This window comes from Paroedura picta, chromosome 8, assembly GCF_049243985.1.
Source record: "Paroedura picta isolate Pp20150507F chromosome 8, Ppicta_v3.0, whole genome shotgun sequence".
Lineage (NCBI taxonomy): Eukaryota > Metazoa > Chordata > Lepidosauria > Squamata > Gekkonidae > Paroedura > Paroedura picta.
In genome coordinates, this window is record NC_135376.1 from 17624064 (window position 1) to 17644860 (window position 20797).

Below are 20797 nucleotides of genomic sequence, written 5' to 3' on the forward strand. Positions count from 1 at the left end.
ACCCCCTCCACATTTTGCTTGAGAGCTTTCAAACCCAGCATAAAGACAAACAGTTTAAAGACCCATGGGACTGCCTTTTCCCTTATATCCTCCAAAGAGCATTAAGTTTTCTGAACAACATCTGCTCAGGACCCCTGGCCCAAAGAGAGTGAGATTAATCTTGACGAGGGCAAGGGGTTTTTGGCCCTGCTTTCCCAAAGACGTTCAGGGCCCTGCAGGACCTTACCCAGGTCCACAGGGCCTGCAAGATGGAGCTGTTCCATCAATTTGGTGTAATGGTTAGGAGTGGGACTTCTAATCTGGCATGCTGGGTTCGATTCCGCACTCCCCCACATGCAGCCAGCTGGGTGACCTTGGGCTCACCACAGCACTGATAAAGCTGTTCTGACTGAGCAGGAATATCAGGACTCTCTCAGCCTCACCCACCTCACAGGGTGTCTGTTGTGCAGAGAGGAAAGGTAAGCTGCTTTGAGACTCCTTCGGGTAGAGAAAAGTGGCATATAAAAATCAACCCTCCTCCTCCTCCTCCTCCTCCTCCTCCTCCTCCTTCTTGTTCGGGCCCAGAATAAAATAACCATCATGAAGTGTTGGCCTCACCACTGGGAGATAGGAAATCAGAATAGGAAGAGTAGGTTCTTATATGCCACTTCTCTCTACTCAAAAGGAGTCTCAAAGCAGCTAACATTCACCTTCCCTTTCCTCAAATTGCTGTGTGGTTTGGGGTGTGATGAGCAGTGTAGCTGGCTTTAAAAGGATGGCTGGAGTGGGTGCCTGGCCTCCTTTGCCACTTCTGCTGCTGAAGATTTTCCTGTTTCACACTGGAAAATCCAGCTGCAAAAACACTTTGAAAGAGCATTATCCAACATGTGCCGAATGACCTCAGTTCAATGTCAAATCGAGTATTAGAGGAAGTAAGATATGAAGAGTAGGGAAACATTCTCTCAAAGAAACAGGAATTTAACAAGTAAAAGTATCCTGGATGCTTGAGGCTTGAGGCTGATCCTGTTCCCATTGGCTGCAGAGGAGAGGACACGCAGTAATGGGTTTAAACTTCAAGTACAACGATATAGGCTAGATATCAGGAAAAAAATTTTCACAGTCAGAGTAGTTCAGCAGGGGAATAGGCTGCCTAAGGAGGTGGTGAGCTCCCCCTCACTGGCAGTCTTCAAGCAAAGGCTGGATACACACTTTTCTTGGATGCTTTGGGCTGATCCTGCGTTGAGCAGGGAGTTGGACTAGATGGCCTGTATGGCCCCTTCCAACTCTATGGTTCTAGTTATATAATCAAAATGCAGAAAGTTCCTAAATGGTTCCAGTTTTTCAACCATCTTATGGCTGCTTCTTACTAGTCTATGGACTGTCTTGTCAACATTACTGGCCGCTCTGTTTTTAGCTGTTTCATGCTTTTATTGCCCAGTTTATTGGCAATAAAATTGGCAGTTTATTACTAGTGATGATTTCATTTAAAATGTTTTTTATATAATCTGTTTTTGTTGTTTATACTGTTTTCATTTCAAGCTGCCTCAAGCAGGTCTGGAAAAGAGTCGTACTAATTATCTAAGTAAGTCAGGTATAATAATAAAAGGATCTATCTAATTCTTCTCTGTCTGTGGCAGGCAGAGCTCCATAGATCTTCCAGATCCTGGTCTGATATGCTAACCCAGCCTTTTTCAACTTTTTTACTATTGAGAAACCCATGAAACATCCTTCAAACTTCAAAAAACCCCAGAAGAGCATGATCATGCAGAATACGGTTGGGAAGCATAGCCACACCCACCTAGGGCCCCTCTCCTTCCCACCCTCTCCTGGTCCATCACTGGCCATTTTGGAAGAGGGGGCTGGGTCAACATAACTGTATACGTTCATATCGCCCAATAAATGTTTAACATTTATTTTAAGAAATTAAACATTAATTAGCTCCCAACCATATAAAAGACCCTTCCAGAACTGTTAAGAAACTCAGGGATTCTACAAAACCCTGGTTGAGAAAGCCTGTGCTAGCCACTCAACTACACTTGCTGTCCTAATGCAAGTGCCCTTCTTGGGAATTTCTGTGCTTAATCCTAATCTCAGGTCATGACATTCTTAGTCCAAGTATTGGAATGCTTTTCAAGAGCAGCATATTGGGGCATTTGCATTGCTCAGCCAGCCCTTTATCATAGTTATCCAGTGACTGTGACTTTTACTGTTTCAATGTGGAAATTCATATAATTAATATTACACAACACCATTCAAATGGAGCACAAATGCCATTTGGACAAGGGAACAGGTGAAAGCACTTCAACCTTTACATTAGGGTTGCAAGCAGAAAAGGAACTCACATTGAATGGCTTGTGTCATCCATCATAGGCAGGGACTTTGTAACGTGCAGATTTGCCCTAGTAAGGATAGGAATTGGGCAAGATTAGTCCCCCTTTAAATAATAATCCATTCCCATTTGATGCACATGAAGAATCACAAGGAAATTAATTCCAGAGATGTATGGCACAACACAGAAAGGCCTCTAGTCTAAACTCTTTCTGGTACGCAATTGTATCTTTTTGAAAAGTATCCCTTTGGATTACTTGAGGGATTGCATGGAAAGAAGAGATAAATACAGTATAAAGAAGAGAGTGTATGATCTGAATTCAGCCTTAGATAGGATAGCCATGCCTCAGTAGCTAAGAAGATCTGCAGATACAGAGAAAATACAAGCTAAAGGGCAGCATTAAGAAAAAAAAAGACAATATTTTTCTTTGCAAGATTTCAGCCATAGAATGATAGAATCAGGAACTATATATACTACAAACTAATAGAAAGTTAAGCAGAAACCTGAAACTGGGTTAAAAAAAATAAAAGCAGTGATATTGCTAGCCTCAGAGGGTCAAGGTATAGGAAAGCTATTTCAAGATGTTCTGCAGTTCTAGCATCATCCTAGGAAGCAACAGGGGGAAGAAACCAAAATAATTAGTACTTATTAGCTACATTTTGGACTATAGCGTTGCCAATTATGGCAAATCACACAAGCCCATTTATAAGAGAAGTACTGCAGATATACAGCATGCAGTCTATATACCAATGAACACTCACTCACAGCATCAAATTCAAAGGAAAATCCAAAAGCAGGGTTCTATAACACAATCAGAGACAAGAAAATCAGTCCCTTTGCTTTATAGCTACCATCTCCTTCTGAGATCTCTTTAACCTTGAGACCAGTGGTAATTCTGGAAGAAGTCACCTCGAGGCTGGTATGGTAATGCTAAGTGCAGGGGTACACTAGAAAAGAAATATGTGGGTAGATAAAACATTCTATAGCAGGACCTCGGATAGCCAGTTAGTAAGAAGTTGATCTGTATGCAAAACTGAGATCACAGTCACCTTTATGTTCATGGAAGAGGAGATGTGCCATGTAACACTTCCATGGAAGCTGCAGATAAATGAAGATTATGAAGTGTGCTGCTGAGACAGCCCTGTAGGCTACAATTCATTTTTACCTGCATTTGACTTGAAAGTGAGGAGACCGCTATTCCATTCATAAAGACAGTCATGCAGCAAAGGAAGGGTGAAGACTGGCTTAGTTGATGTGGGAGACAAAATAGATTTAGGAGTATTGGGTATAAATATCATACTAAAGCCAACCAGCATGAACAATGGTGCCCTAAAGAGAAATAGAATACATCAGGCTAAACTCCTGCCAGCCTCCTCAGCAAACATTCATCCTCATTGCTGATGTGGAGCCGATGCTGTGCTACCAGTTTGGCACTGCACCTTCCGCCTTGCAGCTCCCTCCTTGTCTTCCCTTTATGCTGTTTCCTGAGGATCCAGTGACAGGAGAGGGGAACTGGCTTGCAGATGGCTCTCTGTTGCTAACTTGGGGCTGGGGGACCGAAAGAATCAGCGGTAGTCAGGGGTAGTACCTGTGGATCAGGGGTAGTCAAACTGCGGCCCTCCAGATGTCCATGGACTACAATTCCCAGGAGCCCCTGCCAGCATTTGCTGGCAGGGGCTTCTGGGAATTGTAGTCCATGGACATCTGGAGGGCCGCAGTTTGACTACCCCCGCTGTGGATCCATGCCTGACTCCTGAAAGACTGCCTCCTCCCACAATTTCTCTGTTACTGGCTGTGAGTTTGGATCAGAGCTGCTGACTACCTCTACCTCATCTGTGTCACTTGGTTCTTCTAGAACTGGCTGGTTTATGACAAGATGCATCATCTCAGCACTTCCAGATTGTGTGTGTGGAATATCTAGATACTTGAGCTCATTCAGACACACCAGGAAGAGAGGTACCATTCTTCAATGTTTTGCTTGCTTGTTTCTTAATTTGATCCTGGTCAATTATGATTTAAGTCTGATAAAGACAAGGGTTACTGTCTTATGATAGCCTCTTTTGAGAGCAGATGTACCAAGCCTGGTGACATTGTTTTGCCTATACATTGGGACAACTTCCTGTGTTGAACTTTAGTAGTTATATGTTATATGTGATATGTTGCTTGACATACATTGGGAGTTTGTATGAGGATTTTATTGTGTTTTTAACTGTTTATGTTGTAAACCGCCCTGAGACCTATTTGGAGAAAGGTGGTCTAAAAATTATAATAATAATAATAATAATAATAATAATAATAATAATAATAATAATAATAATAATAATAATAATAATAATAATAATAATAATAGTCAGAATGGACCCAGGCTCAGTGGTTTTATTTTCAGATTGCAGTAAATAACAAACTATCCACAGGAATGTGACAAATAGAAGCCACTCAAAAACTGAAAATGTGTAATTCATGAGTCAAAGTTGGGGTTTTGTTTTCATCCTGATAGCCCAGCCCCTTGACTTGGTGCCATTTGTGTAATGTAAGAATCGTGAATAGGGTTGGGAAATTCTGGGAGATTGAAGGATGCTCATTGAGAAGGATGGAATACAGGAAAAGGAGCTTAGCTGGAATGTGATGCCATAGGGTTTGCTCTGAGAAGCTACCATCTCCTTCTGAGATCTCTTTCACCTGGAGACCAGTGGTAATTCTGGAAGAAGTCACCTCGAGGCTGGTATGGTAATGTTAAGTGCAGGGGTACACTAGAAAAGAAATATGTGGGTAGATAAAACATTCTATAGCAGGACCCCGGATAGCCAGTTAGTAAGAAGTTGATCTGTATGCAAAACTGAGATCACAGTCACCTTTATGTTCATGGAAGAGGAGATGTGCCATGTAACACTTCCATGGAAGCTGCAGATAAATGAAGATTATGAAGTGTGCTATTGAGACAGCCCTGTAGGCTACAATTCATTTTTACCTGCATTTGACTAGAGAGTGAGGAGACCTCTATTCCATTCATAAAGACAGTCATGCAGCAAAGGAAGGGTGAAGACTGGCTTAGTTGATGTGGGAGACAAAATAGATTTAGGAGTATTGGGTATAAATATCATACTAAAGCCAACCAGCATGAACAATGGTGCCCTAAAGAGAAATAGAAATAAAAAATTGAGTTGAAGTTCAAATGATCCTTGTGCCATTTTTTCTGAACAAGATGGGACACTTGAGAAGCATAGAGACAAGTATGAAGAAGTGTGAATTAAAATCTGAAGAATTACACAATGTGATAACAATGTTTTTTTTTTTAAAAAGACGATCCAGTGATCTGGAGACAAACATATTAGGCAATTTGTGGATACAAAGCACTAGGTAGACATAATAGATAATTGTATATTGGGTCTGAATAAATTAAGTGTTTTAGAGGGTTATTAGAAACACACATCTGTAGAAAGTAAATTGTGGAAGGACATCAAATTAGGTCCACTTCCATAGGACATTTTTATTCCTGCATGCTACCCTTTACTGTACCAATAGATAACAGTGATTTCCATAATCTAAATGTCAGGGATTCTGTGAACTTCACAGTGTGTTTGTATTACCTGTTGTATGACAAGTCCAACACCTTATAAAATTCCTTTGACCGCTTGCTTATACATTGAAATGAATTACATCCTTAAGACTTTTGTATCTGTACAGAACAAGAAGAAGAAGAGTTGGTTCTTATATGCCGCTTTTCCTTACCCAAAGGAGGCTCAAAGCGGCTTACAGTCGCCTTCCCATTCCTCTCCCCACAACATACACCCTGTGGGGTGGGTGAGGCTGAGAGAGCTCTGATATCACTGCCCGGTCAGAACAGTTTTATCAGTGTCGTGGCGAGCCCAAGGTCACCCAGCTGGCTGCATGTGGGGGAGTGCAGATTCGAACCTGGCATGCCAGATTAGAAGTCCGCCCTCCTAACCGCTACACCAAGCTGGTGCCATTCACTTCTCTCGCCAATGATCCCAAGCATTGAATGTGTGGTCCTGGAATGGGACTTAGTAAAGAAATTGGTAATACAGCTGGCGTACCAACCATCTAACGTATCAGTCAAGAGATATGAAGGAAATGGTCAAAAGGTGGTATCAATACAGTATATAACCCAAGACCACTACCAAACCAAACTGGCTGTCAGAAATTAAACCCGGACAGGGGGAGAAAGAATCACTTTTCCCTCTGCAATAACAATAAAACTGCTAAGAAGTATCTGAATCCAAGTGAGTAATTATCCAGACTCCTGGTCAGCGGTGTCAATTCCCAGAAGCTGTAACTCTCTTGTTCATAAAGCAGCAGCTCCAGCACTTGAGGGACCATCCTCTTCCTGTGGAGTAACAATAAATTAGTTAGACGTCTTCACTGATGAATTCAGACCATGGTTCATCTCATGGACTGGCTGCAACAAGTGCCTAGCATTCAATCTATTCCCTTTGCAAGTTTATTTCAGCATTATTTACCATACACATCAAATGGTTGCTTTTCCATATTCCCCAAGTGCCCTATAATATATAGACAATTACTTGCATTCTTACAGTATTAACTCCAGTGTAAGAATTGGGTTTTTTCACAGGTGTGCCACCTAAATAAAGAAATAACGGAAATCATATTATAGACAATGTATTGTTATTTCCAATAATATTGTGTAATATTTTATGGGGCTTACCTTACATTTGGAGTTCTCTTCCTTTCAAGTAAATAAATGCTTTTGGAAGTGTTTATTTATGAAATATCAGTATCATTTCATCTAAGTCCTGCTCATGGCAGCTTACAATTAAAACAATAGGTTATCAGTATATGTTGGAAAAATGATTGAATACATCAGACAAGGGTGTTTAGCTTCTAATAAAAATGTTTACTAAAAAGGATTAGAGAAAGGGTTACATGGGAAGGTAAACATAACAACAGCCTCACTAGCTATCCTTTCTAAATTCCATCTTGGAGTCCTCTACATAGACTGGGATAGCACAAAGACAGAGGAATTTGCCCCCCAACACTCCACCCTCTGTGTACGTGACAGAAAGCAGCCATCCACCCTCAATGCTTCAATTAGCCAATCATCTTTGATTCTCCTAATTATGACTAAAGCTTCCTGGTGGGAATCTTTTAGGTAAAGGTAAAGGTATCCCCTGTGCAAGCACTGGGTCATGTCTGACCCTGGGGGTGACGCCCTCTAGCGTTTTCATGGCAGACTCAATACGGGGTGGTTTTCCATTCCCTTCCCCAGTCATTACCGTTTACCCCCCTGCAAGCTGGGTACTCATTTTACCGACCTCGGAAGGATGGAAGGCTGAGTCAACCTTGAGCCGGCTGCTGGGATTGAACTCCCAGCCTCATGGGCAGAGCTTTCAGACTGCATGTCTGCTGCCTTACCACTCTAGGTGGGAAGCTTCTAAGTGCCACCTAATTGGTGTTATACAAACCAGCTATGAAGGTAAACAGGAAAAAAAACAACAGCTTAGCTCTTTTATGACTGGGGTTTGGCACAAGCAAATTCCAACTGTAGGGTCAGGGCAACTCAGAGGTTGACACTACATGTAACGAAGTTAATGTGTCTGCCATGAAGACTTTGTGTCAAATGGGTGAGTGTTTTACCTACCTGATACATGCAAGGCCTTTTTGGCTTGTGTTTGTGCTGCCTGGAGAAAAGCTGCTTCCGCCTTCCCTCCCCTGCCATTTTCCCACCTTCAAACTATGTTGAGAAGCTTCAGTTGGGGTCTCGTAAGCAACATGATGACCTTGAGGATATAAAAATATTTTAAAAGAAAATTAAACCTGGCTTATGTGGGGGGAATGATGGGAGATCTGTTGTCATAATCAATAACATAGGTGAAAATGCTCAGTTGGCTGCAGGGGAGAGGACATGCAGTAATGGGTTTAAACTGCAAGTACAACGATATAGGCTAGATATCAGGAAAAAATTTTTCACAGTCAGAGTAGTTCAGCAGGGGAATAGGCTGCCTAAGGAGGTGGTGAGCTCCCCCTCACTGGCAGTCTTCAAGCAAAGGTTGGATACACACTTTTCTTGGATGCTTTAGGATGCTCTGGGCTGATCCTGCGTTGAGCAGGGGGTTGGACTAGATGGCCTGTATGGCCCCTTCCAACTCTATGATTCTATGATTCTATGATTCTATGTGCTTGTAATGCTTGTTCAACTGTATTTCACATGACCATTAGAAAGTAAAGAGGCTATGAAATCTGGGAGAAATGTTCGCATGTTTCCAGGAACAATATACAGCACCTTTGTGGGGGAAATGTGATTATCTCATCCCACACTAGAGATTACAACTAGCAATGTGCAATTTAGTGCAATTTATCTGGGCCGGGGGGGGGAGGGGGAGGAAACCCCCTGAATCCATGCTGCTTCAGGTTTTTATTCAGATTTCCCGAAGATGAATTGCAACCCCTCATTAGAAATGCACTACCAGAATCGTGGAATCCGTTTGGGTGATTAGTGGCTGTTTAAAGGGAAAGAGATCTTCCCCAGAAGTCTAATCCTGAACACACATGTCATGCAGTAGAGGATGCAGATAGCAGCAGGTGAGATTTAAAAGCTCAATTCATTGCCTATGAATAACAAGATCACTTCCAAGTGTAAATCTCCTTCTCCCAAACTGCAAAAGAGTTCTGGTGTGTGTCAGTAGCTTCTGTGCATGTATGAAAACAAATGCTCTGCTGCATTACAGGTGTGCTCAGAATTATACGTCTGAGGAAGACCCACTTTTGAGGTTGAGATACTTTAGGTCTAGTATTGTATGATGCATATTATGTCATTTCATTGATTAGCCTATGTGCTTTTGTCTGTGTTTTTAACTTTTTAACTTTATAAGTTTTGCTTATGCATAATAAATGCTAATCTAATTTGACTGGTTATATTTTGTGGGACACCTAACCTATTGGGTCCTAACTACTTGTGGGTTAGGTGTTTTGCTTTTTGTTTTTTGGAACATTATCCCTTTTTCGTTTGTCTTTTTTTTTTTAAAGGGAAAAAGAAACAAGCTTTACCTGATTCTCCCTCCCTCCCCCCCCCCTCTCTCTCTCTTTCTCTCTCTCTTTTAGGTTTCCTGCCTGCCTTTTGCTCTGGTTTCCATCATTGCATAGGTAACTCCACTGTGTGAGTAAAGCGGATTCATTCTGAATTAATTTTAATTAATTGATTGTTTTAATTATTTTTCATATTTAATTTCTCCCATGCTGCCACTCCAAGCAGTTTTAGGGAATGGGGACTTGGAGCCGGGGAGATCATGAAAAAGGAAATAACATGTACCAAAAGGAAAAAAAAGAGATAATTATTATGAACCCTGTTAAAGATAAGTGGGTTGGGGGGGGGACCTGTATACTCCCAAGCAGAGCTGCACACTTGTATATCCATACAAATTAGTGCCAGTCAGACAGCCAGTCTTAAAGTCAGCAATTAAAATGAAGAGTTGCCTGTTCGCACCAGAACAGATGTCAGGGCTTTCAAGCCCTGTCGTTGCCACCTGAGTTCCTTCTGTAGAACTGAGTGCTAAACAGAGGAGGGGGGGCATATCATTTTAGAGAGTGTGCGCCATAAAGAAGTTCATAAAGTTTCAGTAACAAATTCCACTTGAATGGCAGCTGAATACCCGAGATTCGTAAAAACGTTGGCGGGAAGGTAACCACTCTCTTAAAGTGCAACAACAAACCAATCATCCAGCAATCAATATCTCCAGTTCTTGGAGCCCTCGCAGTTAAAACAAAACTTTTCATATAACGGCTGCAAACTCCATTTGAGTCGCCATCAATATCACAAGGCCCTAGAGCATTTCCAGCAAAGCTTTCCATAACACTGCAGCCAATCCCTCCCTTGCCCTGGCTTAGGCCGATTTCTCTGAAGAAAGGGGAAAGCCAGAAGGAGGGTTTTGTTACATTGACTTCAGGTGAAGCTTTTCAGTGATATGTAATCTGTGTCCTGAGTGGCAAGGGGTGGGGGAAGGAAACAGATCAATAGCAGATGTGGCCAAGATCTGATTTCACTGAACCTCAAACTTCTATCAGATTCCAGAAAATATTTGGGCACCTATTTAGTCAGTACCCCCCAATATATTTTTGGTTTGCTTGGGTATTTTGTTTTGTAAAAGCTGAGCAGCCACTTAGCTTACAGGAGTGTCACTGGTCTGGGGGGGGGGACTGGTGGCCAATAGTGAGCAGAGTTACTCTCCATTGTCTCAGGAACCATTTGACTTGGAGTCTACAGTGACAATGAGCAGTGTCAGTTCACTAGCTTTGCCCTGCAATACTATCGGCTTGGAGAGTTGCAAGGAGCCAAGAAGTGAATAATGATAAAATAATGATAATGATATAATGGAGAGTTAGCTTGGTGTACTGGTTAGGAGTGCGGACGTCTAATCTGGCGACCCGGGTTTGATTCTGTGCTCCCCCACATGCTGTTGTGGGGAGAGGAAAGGGAAGGTGACTGTAAGAAGAAAAAGAGAAGAAGTGTTAGTTCTTATATGCCACTTTTCTCTACCCGAAGGAGGCTCAAAGTGGCTTACAATCTCCTTCCCTTTCCTCTTTGAGACTCCTTCGGCTAGAAAAGCCGCTTTGAGACTCCTTCGGGTAGAAAAAAGCTGCATATAAGAACCAACTCTTCTTCTTCTTCTTCTTCCTTCTTCTTCTTCTTCTTCTTCTTCTTCTTCTTCTTCTTCTTCTTCTTCTTCTTCTTCTTCTTCTATCCAATTGCAACCAATTAGTGGCAATCCCTCATGGGGTTTTCAAGGTGAGAAAACAGTAGAAGTGTTTCCTCTGCATAGTAACCATGGTCTTCCTTGGTGGTCTCCTGTCTAAGTATTAACCAGTCTGGGCTATTCAGGCTGCTACCAATGGATGAGCCAACAGTTGTAGTTTTTGCCACCGGCTGGGTCTTAGCTGAGTGGCCCCTGCAGTGCTTGCTTGCAACACAGTCAAACCTGCTTTGCTTGACTTGCTCCTGGGCAATTAAAAACAAACAAAAAAAACTTCTCAGTGGATCCATGTATATTTGATTTGCATATGTTTATTCAGTTGTGTAAATTTTAATATCAGGTTGGAATTTAAAAAGGGCAGTATATACTCATCAAATAGCAGCCTAAGCAGCCCAGAGCAGCCTAGAAGCGGAGCAAGGTCATCCATGGTTACTTCTTGGATGGGAGAAGACTGGGGTTGCTATGCAAGGGAAAGTTATGGCCAACTATTTCTGCCCATGTCTTGCCTTGACAACTTCATAAGAGATCGGCTTAAATCAGCTGCAACTTGATGGCACTGAATGCCATTACTATTTGCCCATTGGCTCCTCTCATAATGCCATTGTGGGGAGGAAGCTGGTTATCTGATACCGCTTGCTGTTGCCCCTTTTTCCAAGCCAAATGGCTCATGGGGTTTTGAAGGCAAGAGATAAGCAGAGAGGGCATGCCATGGTGAAGCAGAATCTGTTCCACTTAACATTTCTGGTAGCCTAGGAGGAGGAGCTGGTCTCATGGCTTAAGTGCCACTCATCACTTAGCACCCAATCAGGGTGGCTGTCCCATCCTGGTGTGCCTCCTCCTCCTCCAACCGGCTTGCCTGTCTGTCCAGCAGTCAGCCCATTGCCTTCCATCTCCCACTCCTAACCACACCCTCCTCTTTCTACTTTCCTTCAAGGTTCAAAGGCTGCAGATCCCTGCTGTGTGAGAGCTGCCACTGCTGGCGAGTTTCATTCCTGGGGGCCTCCAGCCTGCAGCCTTTCCAGGTCCTGGGGGGAGAGAGAGGCCATCTGCTAACTTCTCCCCCCCCCAGTCTAGTGCCTGTTGTATTCCTGAATACAATGGGCTCTGTCCCTAGTATGTGATATAAATCAAAAGCTCCATTGCCAAAGGACTTGGGCTGACACCCTGAGCACTACGCCAGGCTGGCTGTTACCCAAACTACTTTATGTATCTTCTAAACAGCATCCAACATCCAAATTCCAGTTCCATTTATTTATGTAAAAGCAGCATATGAAATTCCCAGACTCCTCACTATGTAATGCCAGCACTGAGTTACACTAATGGTGAGATTAAATTAGGTACACAAGATTATCCTGAGGCAAAATGGAAGTTGGATTTTAAGCACATCCCCCCCAACCACAAAGAGAAGAAAAAAAGAAGCCTGAATTGCTAAGGAAATAAATTATTCCTATAAAAAACTGAGGTTTTCTATTCATAGGCTGAATGCAAATCTACCATGTCAAAAGTTTCGTCTTTTTGAAGACTGATATTAGATCAGGCATTAACTGGCCAATTCACAAGCAATAGATCACACTGTCTGTTTATCATGTAAAAAGCTGCATCAAGTACATCTAAATGACATTCAAGCTGTTTTTCAAATTGGCCACTCTCTCCGCAGAATAATTTGATGCGAAATGAACTCGGCAAATCGAGGCAGCGTAAATCCAAATCTCTGCATGACACATGCAAAACAGCTGCCACCGTGATCTGTCAGTGCTGTTTGGTTCTGCTAGCTAGCCCCTGACATCTAAAGCCCAGCTTAGTAAAAGCGAATTGTCCTAACCAAAGTCTAGCACAGCAAAATGTGTGATCATGCAATTCCTAGATGGATATTCACAATGATGCATCCTGTTTGTATTTTGTTTTATCACAGCTAGGAAAACTCAAGATATTTCCAATAAATCAGAGGACAAAATCTTATTTTTGCGATTTCACCCATCCCCCCCCTCCCCAAATCCAATTACAGGCTCAAAATTGGGTATGGAAGGACTATCTTGACTATTCTTTCTCCTTTCCCCTTTGGGTCAAATCTGTGGCTCAGTAATAGAGCACTGTCTTTGCATGCAGATGGCCCCATGCTCAATCTTTAGCATTTTCAGTTCACAGGATCAATTATACTCCACCTTCCTTTTCAATGGCAATCCACAGTAGCCTAGACCATTCTCCATTCTTCCATTTTATTCTTACTTAAACCCTATCAGATAGGTTAGGCTGAGAGCATATTATGGACGCCAGGCCATTCAGCCAGCTTCAGTGGCAGGGTGGAAATTCAAATAAGATCTTCCAGGTTGTAGGCCATCAATTTGACCAGTGTATCATACTGCTAGTATGTGATGTGAAAGACCCTGGAGTGCTGCTGTCAATCAGACTAGAGAATACTAACATTGATAGGCCAATGTTCCAACTTGGGGTAAGGAAGCTTCATGTGTTGCCATGTAGGCCACCCTGAGCTTCTTGAAGGAAGGGCAAGAAAAACTGTGATGATGGACCAACAGACTAACTGACCAATAGATTGATGCACCAGTGAACAGACAGAATTCAGAACGTGTATGTAGGACAGAGAAATATGCAGAATCTGTTTCCCCTGGCATACCTTAGCTGGTGATATGTATTTCAGTTGGAAATAATGTATTCTGTTGTCTTCTCTTCATAATAAAAATTCAGTGCTGTCCCATAATGATTCACTGAGGTCCAGATTAGACATTACAACTACACTTGAACACTAAGGATATGTGAAACCGTGATCCTATTCATTTCCCTATCTTCCAAGGTTTAAAACAGTTAAGCAATAATATTAAAAATAAGAAGCACCACAGATCAAAAACTGACCAGCACAGAAACCAGCTTTTAAGTGGCTTCCCTCTCAACCAACAATGTCCCAACAGACACTGTAAAATTGACTCAAACTCCCAAGAAATAAAATGTGCCCTTTTCCAGACCTGAAATCTGGGACTGTTATGCTAATCATTGGCCTCCTTTTTCTAGAGTCCCCCACTAATCACTTTGTCATTATAATGCCGATGGCGTTGTTTGAGAGGACAATGACATTCCTTCTCGGCTGGCGCCCCGGAGGAAGCCTCTGGGCATGAGAACATGGCGTCTTCATTTGGAGTGCCTGTTGGCTCTGCTGAAGTGACTTTGTAGCACAGCTAGCCTTGACTCACTGATTTGACAGCGGAATATGGTTTCCATCTGGACAGTTCTGCAGCTCCTGAACAGCACGTACCTTCACTCTCAGAGAACCAACAAACGAATATGTCACTGTCAGCATAAACCCCAAAGGAGAGCATATTAATTAGATGTATAAGAATCACTCAGAGTAATGCTGGTATGGTGAATTTAGGGCCAAAACAGACATGGCGAAACTCATAGATCTCTGTCCAGCTGTAAAAAAGTTAAATTGTACACACATCCAGCTGCAATTCAGATCAGGGCGATGTTGGTGAGAGGGGGAAATTAATCCCTCAACCCCTGCTTGGCTTTGCTAATCAATACTGGGCTTCCTGCACTGCTATTGAAGGGAGAAATATGTGCCCTTGAAGCCCTCACTACCCAAAACATGGGGAGCCCAGTATCAGAGATTAAAAGGGAACAGATGTTGAATGGTTAAATCCTTTCTCTCCTTTCCATATGGCTCCAATCCAGATTAAAGCTACATACACACACAATTTACCTTTTGCAGAATAACAGAGACCTATTACCTTTGCCATGTCTGCATTGGTCCTTAGATATTAGAGAAATCATCAGTGTTAAATATATGAAGAAGAACATTAGCATTTCTAGTGTTTGTTCTGTGTTCATAGCAGCCACCAGGGGTCTGATTTGGATTGTAGGAGATGCTGGGGTAATTCATTCCTGTTGGGCCATTTTTTCCCAGTATGAATTGCCCCACCTAAAGCCACTCTTTGACTGCATTCAACATAAATTAGTGGTATTTAGGGCTGCTCTTGAAAACAATTAGAGAGGGATCATGCATATAAATATTTGATTGTCTTCTGTGGGGGGGAGAGGTTCTGAAACAACTGCCTTAATTAGGGCTCCAATCATCCAGAGATTCCAGCTATGCATTAGGAAATCCCTGTAAAGTTGGGAACATAGTATGGGGAGAGGGAGTCAGTTAGTAGGGATGTGATGCCATGCTCCAAATATTTAATTTCATCCTTTAGGATGATTAGGGCTAACCCTGCGTTGAGCAGGGGGTTGGACTAGATGGCCTGTATGGCCCCTTCCAACTCTATGATTCTATGATTCTATCCAGGAGAACTATTCTCTGTGGGCCAGAGATCAGTTGTAATTCTGGAAGATCTCCTGGCTCCAGCTTGAGCTTGGTAACCTCTAACCCTTTCAGCCAATGGACTAAGTTTATTAACTATCCCAGCTCTCGAAACCAGAAAAAAGTTGTGTGTATGACTGTGTGGGGTTGTGTGTCTTTATAATGCAATTAGCTACAAAGCCTGTTCATAAGAATGGGCTTTGAAAGCCTCCCCCAGGCCCCCACTGGCCAGCAGTGCATCTGTGTCCCTGGGGCCCAGCAAGCACTCTTGCCGCCTCTGCAAGGTGGCAAGAGTGCTTGGTGGGCCCCAGGTAAGTTGGGCAACTATTAGGATCTGCAATATGTGACTAATATTGCACTGATGGTGGGAGAAGATATGTGTCTTTGTGCACACAGTTAAGAATAAGGGCGTGATAATAACCCACCAACGATGTTGGGTCTCCACCCATTCTGGCCTGAAATTGAGCCTATTGTTATGCAAAGGAAGGGGAACTTAAAAATTCTATGCAAGTGTGTTGAAAAATGACATATCAAACATTTACAAGTGACATTACTTCATCTGCCACTGAAATCTAACCCATTGAAATATTGCAGCTGTTTAATAATGCACAACAAATCTCAGAAACAATTCTGGAAGGTAAGTGAACAACTACTGATCTGGAGGCTGAATACATCCCCCCCCCCAAAAAAAAAATGCAGTACAAGAAATCGCTGTATTGTTTACCTCTTCCCTGCAGTCTGCATGGTTCAAACATGCATGAGAGGCAATAAGCAACACAGGAACAGCAATTAGGTATCCAGATGAATTAACATGTCCTTTGACTATCCTATAGCCAGATAACAATATGTTTCTAACAGCAACTAGACACTGTGGTTGGAAGAGGGGAAGGAGAGAGATTTCATGCCCCTACTTTCTGAAAGCAGAATAAAGGTATCCCCTGTGCAAGCGCCGAGTCATGACTGACCCTTGGGGTGACACCCTCCAGCGTTTTCATAGCAGACTCAATACGGGGTGGTTTGCCAGTGCCTTCCCCAGTCATTACCGTTTACCCCCCAGCAGCAAGCTGGGTACTCATTTTACCGACCTCGGAAGGATGGGAGGCTGAGTCAACCTTGAGCCGGCTGCTGGGATCAAACTCCCAGCCTCATGGTCAGAGCTTTAGACAGCATGTCGGCTGCCTTACCACCCTGCGCCACAAGAGGCTCATGAAAGCAGAATAGGGCACTCAAATATGCTAGCCTGGTCTACCCATATTATTTTCTGTGCCCACATTTCCGTATGAGACATATATGAGGTTCTGACAGTGGGGGTTGCATTCTTTGGAATGTTCATCCTTCCAAAACTGGGCTTTATCTGTTTTCTGGATACAAATCTGTGTGCCAGGGCAAGAATACTGCAGATAAAGACTAACGAGATTGCTTTCAGCTTAAAATCTCAATTTCATTTGGTGATTGCCTCTTATTGCCTGGGACACAAGGAACCTTACTGCTTATACCCTTTGGATCTGTGATCCTGTGATGTCTGTGACAACTTTGTTCCCTCAAACACTGTACAGCTGTCAGGTCTCCGAGACTGGAGGAAGACCTCCTTTCCCCCTAATGCCACTAGATGTCCCAGCAGGGGAAGTAAAGGGCGATCAGCAGCAGTTTTGCAACACCACTTCCCAATAGGACTGCCAACACCAGGTCCTGGCTGGAGACCTCCTGCTATTACAACTGATTCCCAGGCAATGAAGATGTGTTCATTTGGAGAAACTGGCCACTTTGGTAGAAGGATTCCATGCCATAATAACCAACTGAAGGTCTTCCCCTGCCCAAACCCACCCTTCTTTGACTCCACCCGCAAAAACACCCAACCCTGAGTTGGCAAGGTAATCCTACTTCTGGTGCAACCAAGAAGTGATATCATTGCATTGGGGCAATGGTTTAACATGTACCCAGAGCTTCTTTGCTTTCGCCACTGGGGCAGCTGTGGTGTCTGCTGCAAAACTCTGTGGCCAGAAGTACAGCATGATGCCTTCAGGATGGGGGAAGCCTACCCTGTTTCTGCCCCTTTTCCTCCTGGGGGAAAATTGGAATGCAGATGAATAAGACTGGGAGAGAGCTGCCTGTGGTCCAACCACCAGAACTGGGCTAGAATCCTAAGAGTATCAAAGGTAGACAGAGCATCTACAGACTCTTCTTTGCCAGCCTGTTCTCATATGATACTTAATAGTGAAACAGCCTTACTACGGGGTAGTGAAAAGAAAGAATCAATCACCTTCTTTTACTATTTGGGCTGATCCTGCATTGAACAGGGGGTTAGACTAGATGGCCTGTATGGCCCCTTCCAACTCTATGATTCTATGATTATTCCTAAATATTTTTTTCTTATTTGTAACAGTATACAGTGATTATATTAAATAATAGGATAAGATTTGCTGACTGGGAAACATACAGGTGATATAAAAATCAGAAGTTGACACGAGAAGGCTCCCAACAGCATGCTACATTTAACACAACTTTGATGGTGGATTCTGTGAAAGGCTACCTGTCAGCAGGGGTCTGGCAGTTGTACTAAATAGTGGTATGAATGACGGGGTCTCCAAACCTCATGTTAACGTCCCCACCAGCAGGCTTGCAAAGTAATAACTGAGAAAGTTCTTGGCACACCTGCCGAATGACAGCCACTGAGGGCATTGATCTTCTGTCATAATCTCTATTTTGTAGCAGCAGACTTGAAAGACGAATGAAAGTATGTGTGGGTTTACACGTTTGGGTAAAAAAGAGAGCGTGCTAAAAGTTTGGAGGGTTTCGTTTTTCCCTGCAGAAAAATCTCCACCTACACCACATATTTTTCTTATCTCACCTCCCTTTTGTCTCATCTCATAGAATCATAGAATCATAGAATCATAGAGTTGGAAGGGGCATACAGACCATCTAGTCCAACCCAACCCCCTGCTCAACACAGGATCAGCCCAAGGCATCCTAAATCTCCCCTCCCTCCAGCCTGACTCCCTAAAATATTTTTCCTCGGAGTCTCCATCTCTCAGAAACAACATGTTGAGGGAATGTTGGGCTGTATCAACATCATTATCACTTCTATTAATCGTACTTATAGGCCGCCCCTCTCTTACAGAAGTCTCCGGTTGGCTAACCAGAAAATCCATACATGAATGTTGAAAACAAAACCATAAATAAGTAAAAACTAATTTCTTTTTAAAATGTGCTCCTATTTCTCAGTAAACTGGTTTCCAGGTTCCGAATATATAGGTGTCAGTAATGGCAGTGGTGGGGGGAGGTGGGGACGGAGGCCAGGATCGATGTTACTGTGTGCACCATGCTGACCTCAACCTGGGGGAAGAGTGTCATTTTTCAAACTTTCAGAACCTGGACAGCTCCGAAAGGGCCTGGCCCTCATCTGGGACCTAATTCCACCAGGCTAGAACCAGGGCTGAGAAAGCCCTAGCTCTGGTTGAGGCACACTTCTTTAGGGCCGGGGAAGACAAGCAAGTTGGAATTTGCTGATTGTAGGGCTCTTCAGGAGACATATTCGGAGAGGCAGTTCCTCAAGTGCATAGGACTCAGACTGCACATGGCCTTGAAGGTTGGGACCAGCACTTTGATCTTCATCCACAATTCAACTGTTAGCCAGTGTAGCTGACAGAGAACAGGCTGAATATGGCCTTTCCTTCTTGTTCTTGTGAGGACTCAGGTAGCTGAATTCTGCACCAGTTGTACTTTACATGTCAGGGCCAAGGGAAGACCCACAAAGCGCAAGTTACAGAAGTCTAATCTGGAATTGACCATTACATGGATGACTGTGGTTTCAGGGCCAGGTAGTATTCTAGTAGTTTTGTTTGGCATAGATAGAAGAATGTTTGGTGAGATACTTTTGTGACCTATGCCTTCATGTAGGAATATGGAAGTAAGAAAGCTACACCATGTGGGTAGAAAAACATCCACGCATGAAAAAACTCAGGTCGATTCCAGCCCAAAAGCTGTAAAAAAAAGCACATTATACTGAAATAGAATGGAAAAAGATACAACCTATTGACTCTCTCTTTAAAATCCAAATTATCTATGAAAGCCTTGGTTTCACTGTGTGTTGTATGATCCTAGCATTGTTTTCTGAGACATACATAGAGGAGAGTTTTATGAATAGACAGATAAGGGGGTTCTAGATCAAATCAAGCCTGAATTCTCAGAAGCTGAAATAGCTAAACCAGCCTTTCTCATTTTTTTTTGAGAAACACTTGAAACATTCGTCAAGCTTCAAGAAACCCCAGAACTAGTGTGATCTTGCAGAATATAGATGGGAAGCATAGCTGTGTACATGCCCACCCAGGGTCCCTCCCCTCCCAACCTCCTCCAAGCCCATCATTGGGCCACGGAGGGGGGCAAGTTGGCCACGGAGGGGGGCAAGTTGACATAACCATATATAACCGTATCCCCCGATATGAAATCCTGGGCTAAACTGAGACTGTCATACTTTGGTCACATGATGAGAAGATAAAAATCACTGAGAGGGTGGAGAATAATGCTAGGAGAAGTTGAAGGCGGTAGAAAAAGAGGGAAGCCTAGCATGAAGTAGATTAATTCATAAGAATATAACAAGAGTTCTGCTTAATCAGACCAATAGTCCATCCATAGTCCATCATACTGTCTCACACAGTTGCCAACAGTTCAACTGTATTTGTATCCAAAGATGCATACATGGGATTGCACTCTTTGAGCTGGACCCAAGGATACTGTTTCTGCCGGCATCATGGCAGTAGTCATTGACATGTCACTTCTGTTAGTACAGCAGAAGAGCATTTTTGCACATCCTCCCTCCCTTGGCATGCCATTGAAGTGGGCCCCAAGATTCCCAAGATTTTAGAGGAGTCAGTGAAACTGCAGAAGGAGGGAAGGCCATTCCATGAACTTTGTGGAATAAGCTATTTGTATCCACCTTTCCCCACTTGAGATGAAGTAGGCATAGCTATATTTGCTCACATTAATCCCTTATGAACTTTCAGGTGCCATTCTCAGATCAGCAGGGTACAAACTTCTGAAGACTGAACACCGAGCTATTTCTCTGCAGACATGTTCTGACACTTTCCCAACCTTGTTTCTGCACTGAGATGTTTGCCCTTCAATACTGCTCTTTAAATGGGCCCCCAGCTTTTTCTGTGAGTCACCATGGCCAGATTTTTGATTATCATTGAGCTACATATTTTCCTTTTCTTTTTTTTTGACCCACTTAATACTTTGGAGCATGTATTTTGATCATGAACCGCAAAATATCCTACAGTGTTTCAGTCCCTTTCTTATAGTGCTAACAGACAATGGTGTATCATAAAAGATCTGGGGCATAGACATCATCAAGGGTGAATCACCTACCCATTTCTTTCCCTAAAATTGTTGGAACCCAGTTTTTTGGGACATATACTATTCATCAGCATGTTGCTTTAGAGTGAAAATAAACTGATT